Genomic DNA, 9,331 nt, shown 5'->3' on the forward strand with positions numbered 1-9,331 from the left:
ACCCATCTCCGTGGTTTCTGAGCCGTTGGCTGCAGGTTCATCCCGGGACTCACAGCCGCGAGTTATAACCTGAGAGAAACTGCAGAACTTTATAACCACCGGCTGTAAGTCACGGGAGGGACCTCAGAGATTCCCGTCCTGGGGTCACGGCGTCCTGAGGTCACGGCGTCCTGGGGTCACGCCGTCCTGAGGTCACGGCGTCCTGAGGTCACGGCGTCCTGAGGTCACGCTGTCCTGAGGTCACGGCGTCCTGGGGTCACGGCGTCCTGGGGTCACGGCGTCCTGGGGTCACGGCGTCCTGAGGTCACGGCGTCCTGGGGTCACGGCGTCCTGGGGTCACGGCGTCCTGCGGTCACGGCGTCCTGGGGTCACGGCGTCCTGGGGTCACGCCGTCCTGCGGTCACGCCGTCCTGGGGTCACGCCGTCCTGGGGTCACGCCGTCCTGGGGTCACGCCGTCCTGCGGTCACGCCGTCCTGGGGTCACGCCGTCCTGGGGTCACGCCGTCCTGGGGTCACGCCGTCCTGGGGTCACGGCGTCCTGGGGTCACGCCGTCCTGCGGTCACGCCGTCCTGGGGTCACGCCGTCCTGGGGTCACGCCGTCCTGCGGTCACGCCGTCCTGCGGTCACGCCGTCCTGGGGTCACGCCGTCCTTGGGTCGGGGTCACGCCGTCCTGCGGTCACGCCGTCCTGAGGGTTCAGCTGATGAGATTTGGGCAGCAAAGACTTAAAGGGGTCGTCCACTCTCAGCAGCGCAGGGATTTTGGTGATGAAGAGTTGGACAATTTTCCCTTCTATTTTCTGTATCGGGTCGTCTGTGTCGTCCGGAGCTCAGAAAAATGGACAAGCCCTTTAATATTATTCCCTGACACTACAGGCGTTTAGGAGGTCAGGATGGAAGAGAACGTGTCTGAGCCCCAGGATAATAACACCGGGTACAGATCACATGTTCTATTATGTTATTGCGTTTATTTGGTTTAAATAAAGTTGTTTGTGGTTCCCGCTCAGGCATTGGGTGATGGGAGTGGGAGACAGTAGTCCCAGGCATTACATAGACTGCGGATCCCTGAGGGCCCCGGAGTACATGGGGGGACCTGATTGTAATTCAGCTCGAAGGCTACTAGTCTCCTCCAGTAATGTCTGGTATCACAAGGAAGGTAGAGGCGGCCCTGACCCTATTCAGAAAGCCTTACACCCCAACTGACCACACTGCGCCCCCACACGTATCATATAGACCCCTCACACCCCAACTGACCACACTGCGCCCCCACACGTATCATATAGACCCCTCGCACCCCAACTGACCACACTGCGCCCCCACACGTATCATATAGACCCCTCGCACCCCAACTGACCACACTGCGCCCCCACACGTATCATATAGACCCCTCGCACCCCAACTGACCACACTGCGCCCCCACACGTATCATATATACCCCTCACACCACAACTGTCCACACTGTGCCCCCATATATATCATATATACCTCTCACACCACAACTGACCACACTGTGCTCCCACATATATCATATATACCCCTCACACCACAACTGACCATACTGTGCCCCCACATATATCATATATACCCCTCACACCCCAACTGACCACACTGTACCCCCACATATATCATATAGACCCCTCACACCCCAACTGACCACACTGTGCCCCCACATATATCATATATACCCCTCACACCTCAACTGACCACACTGTACCCCCACATATATCATATAGACCCCTCACACCCCAACTGACCACACTGCGCCCCCACACGTATCATATAGACCCCTCGCACCCCCACTCACCACACTGCGCCCCCACACGTATCATATAGACCCCTCACACCCCAACTGACCACACTGCGCCCCCACACGTATCATATAGACCCCTCGCACCCCCACTCACCACACTGCGCCCCCACACGTATCATATAGACCCCTCGCACCCCAACTGACCACACTGCGCCCCCACACGTATCATATAGACCCCTCGCACCCCCACTCACCACACTGCGCCCCCACACGTATCATATAGACCCCTCACACCCCAACTGACCACACTGCGCCCCCACACGTATCATATAGACCCCTCGCACCCCAACTGACCACACTGCACCCCCACGCGTATCATATAGACCCCTCGCACCCCAACTGACCACACTGCGCCCCCACGCGTATCATATAGACCCCTCGCACCCCAACTGACCACACTGCACCCCCACGCGTATCATATAGACCCCTCGCACCACAACTGTCCACACTGTGCCCCCACACGAATCATATATACCCCTCACACTACAACTAACCACACTGTGCCCCCACATATATCATATATACCCCTCACACCACAACTGACCACACTGTGCCCCCACACGAATCATATATACCCCTCACACCACAACTGACCACACTGTGCCCCCATATATCATATATACCCCTCACACCACAACTGACCACACTGTGCCCCCACATCTATCATATATACCCCTCACACCACACCTGACCACACTGTGCCCCCACATATATCATATATACTCCTCACACCACAACTGACCACACTGTACCCCACATATATCATATATACCCCTCACACCACAACTGACCACACTGTGCCCCCACATGTATCATATATACCCCTCACACCACAACTGACCACACTGTACCCCCACATGTATCATATATACCCCTCACACCACAACTGACCACACTGTGCCCCCACATGTATCATATATACCCCTCACACTACAACTAACCACACTGTGCCCCCACATATATCATATATACCCCTCACACCACAACTGTCCACACTGTACCCCCACATATATCATATATACTTCTCACACCACAACTGTCCACACTGTACCCCCACATATATCATATATACCCCTCACACCACAACTGACCACACTGTACCCCCACATATATCATATATACCCCTCACACCACAACTGTACACACTGTGCCCCCACATATATCATATATACCCCTCACACCTCAATTGACCACACTGTACCCCCACATATAGCATATATACCCCTCACACCACAACTGACCACACTGTGCCCCCACATATATCATATATACCCCTCACACCACACCTGACCACACTGTACCCCCACATATATCATATATACCCTTCACACCACACCTGACCACACTGTGCCCCCACATATATCATATATACCTCTCACACCACAACTGACCATAATGTGCTCCCACATATATCATATATACCCCTCACACCACAACTGACCACACTGTACCCCATATATATCATATGTATCCCTCACACCCCAACTAACCACACTGTGCCCCCACATGTATCATATATACCCCTCACACCACAACTGACCACACTGTACCCCACATATATCATATATACCCCTCACACCACAACTGACCACACTGTACCCCACATATATCATATATACCCCTCACACCACAACTGTACACACTGTGCCCCCCACATATATCATATATACTCCTCACACCACAACTGACCACACTGTGCCCTCACATATATCATATATACCCCTCACACCACAACTGTCCACACTGTGCCCCCACATATATCATATATACCCCTCACACCACAACTGACCACACTGTACCCCCACATATATCATATATACCCCTCACACCACAACTGACCACACTGTGCCCCCACATATATCATACATACCCCTTACACCACAATTGACCCCACTGTACCCCCACATATATCATATATACCCCTCACACCACAACTGACCACACTGTACCCCCACATATATCATATATACTCCTCACACCACAACTGACCACACTGTACCCCCACATATATCATATATACCCCTCACACCACAACTGACCACACTGTGCCCCCACATGTATCATATATACCCCTCACACCACAACTGACCACACTGTGCCCCCACATGTATCATATATACCCCTCACACCACAACTGACCACACTGTGCCCCCACATATATCATATATACCCCTCACACTACAACTGACCACACTGTGCCCCCACATATATCATATATACCCCTCACACCACAACTGTCCACACTGTGCCCCCACATATATCATATATACCCCTCACACCACAACTGACCACACTGTGCCCCCACATATATCATATATACCCCTCACACTACAACTGACCACACTGTGCCCCCACATATATCATATATACCCCTCACACCACAACTAACCACACTGTGCCCCACATATATCATATATACCCCTCACACCACAACTGACCACACTGCACCCCCACATATACCCCTCACACCACAACTGTCCACACTGTGCCCCCACATATATCATATATACCCCTCACACTACAACTAACCACACTGTGCCCCCACATATACCCCTCACACCACAACTGTCCACACTGTGCCCCACATATATCATATATACCCCTCACACCACAACTGTCCACACTGTACCCCCACATATATCATATATACCCCTCACACCACAACTGTACACACTGTGCCCCCACATATATCATATATACCCCTCACACCACAACTGTACACACTGTGCCCCCATATATATCATATATACCCCTCACACCACACCTGACCACACTGCGCCCCCACATATATCATATATACCCCTCACACCACAACTGACCACACTGTGCCCCACATATATCATATATACCCCTCACACCACAACTGACCACACTGTGCCCCACATATATCATATATACCCCTCACACCACAACTGACCACACTGTGCCCCACATATATCATATATACCCCTCACACCACAACTGACCACACTGTGCCCCACATATATCATATATACCCCTCACACCACTACTGACCACACTGTGCCCCCCCACATATATCATATATACCCCTCACACCACAACTGACCACACTGTGATCCCACATATATCATATATACCCCTCACACCACAACTGACCACACTGTGCCCCCACATATATCATATATACCCCTCACACCACAACTGTACACACTGTGCCCCCACATATATCATATATACTCCTCACACCACAACTGTCCACACCGTGCCCCCACATATATCATATATACCCCTCACGCCACAACTGTCCACAGTGTACCCCCACATATATCATATATACCCCTCACACCACAACTGTCCACACTGTGCCCCACATATATCATATATACCCCTCACACCACAACTGACCACACTGTGCCCCCACATATATCATATATACCCCTCACACCACAACTGTATACACTGTGCGCCACATAAATCATATATACCCCTCACACCACAACTGACCACACTGTACCCCCACATATATCATATATACCCCTCACACCACAACTGACCACACTGTACCCCCACATATATCATATATACCCCTCACACCACAACTGACCACACTGTGCCCCCACATATATCATATATCCCCTTACACCGACCCTCTGGCCAAATTATTAAAAACTATGCATCACAAGTGGAAAACATCAGACAGAGGATCCTGGGAGGGGCAGGAAATCCTCCATCACATGTTCTGCAAAGATAAAACTTCACGTCGTTACAGGAGTAAAACTGCGACATAAACCACAACGGGAAAAGTAATTGTGACAAACCACAACGGGACGAGTAATCGTGGCATAAACCACAACGGGACGAGTAATCGTGGCATAAACCACAATGGGACGAGTAATCGCAGCATAAACCACAACGGGACGAGTAATCGCGGCATAAACCACAACGGAAAAGTAATTGTGACAAACCACAACGGGACGAGTAATCGTGGCATAAACCACAACGGGACGAGTAATCGTGGCATAAACCACAATGGGACGAGTAATCGCAGCATAAACCACAACGGGACGAGTAATCGCGGCATAAACCACAACGGAAAAGTAATTGTGACAAACCACAACGGGACGAGTAATCGTGGCATAAACCACAACGGGACGAGTAATCGTGGCATAAACCACAATGGGACGAGTAATCGCAGCATAAACCACAACGGGACGAGTAATCGCGGCATAAACCACAACGGGACGAGTGATCGCGGCATAAGCCACAACGGGACGAGTAATCGCGGCATAAACCACAACGGGACGAGTAATCGCGGCATAAACCACAACGGGACGAGTGATCGCGGCATAAACCACAACGTGACGAGTGATCGCGGCATAAACCACAACGTGACGAGTAATCGCGGCATAAACCACAACGGGACGAGTGATCGCGGCATAAACCACAACGGGACGAGTGATCGCGGCATAAACCACAACGTGACGAGTAATCGCGGCATAAACCACAACGGGACGAGTGATCGCGGCATAAACCACAACGGGACGAGTGATCGCGGCATAAACCACAACGGGACGAGTGATCACGGCATAAACCACAACGTGGCGAGTGATCGCGGCATAAACCACAACGTGACGAGTAATCGCGGCATAAACCACAACGGGACGAGTGATCGCGGCATAAACCACAACGGGACGAGTGATCGCGGCATAAACCACAACGGGACGAGTGATCGCGGCATAAACCACAACGGGACGAGTGATCGCGGCATAAACCACAACGGGACGAGTAATCGCGGCATAAACCACAACGTGACGAGTGATCGCGGCATAAACCACAACGTGACAAGTAATCGCGGCATAAACCACAACGGGACGAGTGATCACGGCATAAACCACAACGTGACGAGTGATCGCGGCATAAACCACAACGGGACGAGTAATCACGGCATAAACCACAACGGGACGAGTGATCGCGGCATAAACCACAACGGGACGAGTAATCACGGCATAAACCACAACGGGACGAGTAATCGCGGCATGAACCACAACGGGACGAGTAATTGTGGCATGAACCAGTCCACGAGATGTCGTCTATATAGTTACATGGTGACATCAGTAACTGATCCCAGATATACATTATAATAAGTAATTATGTAACCAGCAACGATAGATAATATCCTGTCTGCTACTCACTACACCCTTCAGGGGCGTCCATGGCGATCCCGGATACTGCCTCCTGGTGGTCCGCACACCCCCTGCTGCTGTGACCTCATCACTGCCTTTGTATCAGTGTCCAGAGACTTCACCATTAGGATTCAGAACTCTCAGCATCCGCTGCTGATAGGTTCCCTTTAAGAAAACCTATCAGCAGATATTACCCCAGTAAACCGGTCACCGGTTTATCCTATAACCAGGACAAGTTTTCAGCTTCCCTAGAATATGGATTATGGGGCAGTAATATTAGTAGCAGGTAGGTCACCAGGTAAGTGCCATCACTATGACTAGAACCACCTGACATGAGGGAGGTCTCCCCTATACACAAATATAATGTCCTCCCCCCAAACACTTTATCCAATAATAAAGGTCATTATTAATTGTATGAATTATTAATAAGCTGAATAGTGATTGTTACTACAGTCCGTCCCATCATCCTCTTCTGTACGAGGGAGTAGATTGTCAGCTCCTGCGCACTGCATGCTTCTGGGGATGATGGGCCCCCGCCCTCCGTGTCATAGGGAAACCCTGTGACATCATCAGTGACATCACACAGGGCTTGTCCCTGAGGACCCCTGACGGGAGAGAAGCAAAGTGTCATCCTCAACAATTTACAAAAAGCAATCTGCAGGTGCATTATGGGAAGCGGAAACCAGATGTGTATATAACAATATGCAAAAATAATAAATGAGCTGAGGAAGCAAATGTATAAAAAAGGATAAACCTCACAATGTGCTGCCACGTGGCCATAACAATATGTAGGAATATCTCTGCACATCCCCCTACACAACCAGTGGTCATCATTTCATTCTGGTCATGGATGACCTCCACCCAGGCCGATGTAGTCCAGCAATGCCGATGTAGTCCACCCAGGCCGATGACACCCACCAAAACCGATGTGGTCCAGCCACGCTGATGTAGTCCCGCCATGCTGACTTAGTCCACCCAGGTCAATGACATCCACCAAAGCCGATGTAGTCCAGCCACGCTGATTTAGTCCAACCACGCCGATGTAGTCCAACCACGCCGATGTAGTCTAGCCATGCTGAAGACGTCCACGAACTATTTTTTAGTCCTGTGATTCGGATGTAATCCAGAAACAAAAACCTTCTTTTTCTATTTCCATACAGTATAAGCCACATTGGCGTTTGGTGTTATTAATTCTCTATGGGTGGAGAGAAGAGAAAGTGGCTCCACCATTATTTTTCTTTAATTAGTTTGGCACCCACAGGTCTAGAGACTAAATAAGGAGTCTGAACAACAATCATCATGGGGTCAGTCAGACAGCCAGGGGCTCCTGAAAAAACAGTAATTGCCCTTTTCAGGGCACTTAAAGGAAACCTACCATGTGATTTGATGCATCATGAAGCAGACATATGCTGAGAATGCTGTAGCTACACTGATGCAGGATCATATCTTGGTTAATCCCTGTTCTGAGTGGTTTTGCTGAAAAAAACAATTATAACATTCAGGACCTTGGGAAAGCTGGGTCAGCATTGCTGTCTACATAAACACATTACACTGAGCTTGTATTTACAAAATAAGGTTAGTCAAGACAGGACTAATCAACCTGAGCTGGATCACCGATACACAGCAACTGGGGGATGGTGCAGCAATTGATTATTCTGCCTTCAAGCACAAACTAGGAATTACATCATCTTCTCCTGCAGTGAATAACTCACGTTCTAGGAGAAGCGCTGAACCAGCCGCAGCAGCAACAGAGCCTCATTATCATAATGTTATATCTGTTTTATCAGCAAAACCACTCAGCTCATGGATTTACTTAGATATGTTCCTGCATCAGTGCAGCTGCAGCATTCTCTAGGTATGTTTGCTTCATAATGCATCAAATCACATGGTAGGTTTCCTTTAAGTACATTAAGGAGGCGGCCTTTTTAGGGACAGGTGGAAATCTGAAACAATTGACCTTTTTAGGGCACACTGCAGAACTGCATTAGGCAAGTGCAGGGATATTCTAACTGCTACTGGAGGATTATACAGTAAAACTTGGAAAGACCAGATAGGATTATTAGCATTTACTGCATCATCCAGCAAGATCAGGAAGGTCCTGTCTCCATATACTTTTCAGTCCCATTATAAGTAGATTGTAAAGGTGAATAACCTCCAGTAAAACTTAAATCACATGTCATTCTACTATGAAGGTCCCAGAGGGGTTAACACCAATGAGGAGAAGCAGAAAGGTTTTAAGATACGACAAAGCTCCTCATCTGCTTCTTGTCTCCCTGCAGTAACCGCTGAGCCTCTCCGGAAATCAATGGCGCAGCTTGTATGTTTCTCCATCATTACAGATCCTGCCCTTGAATAGTGGTCATCCTCCAGCGAGATCC

The sequence above is a fragment of the Engystomops pustulosus genome, unplaced genomic scaffold (genome assembly GCF_040894005.1).
Source record: "Engystomops pustulosus unplaced genomic scaffold, aEngPut4.maternal MAT_SCAFFOLD_190, whole genome shotgun sequence".
NCBI classification, from domain to species: Eukaryota; Metazoa; Chordata; class Amphibia; order Anura; family Leptodactylidae; genus Engystomops; species Engystomops pustulosus.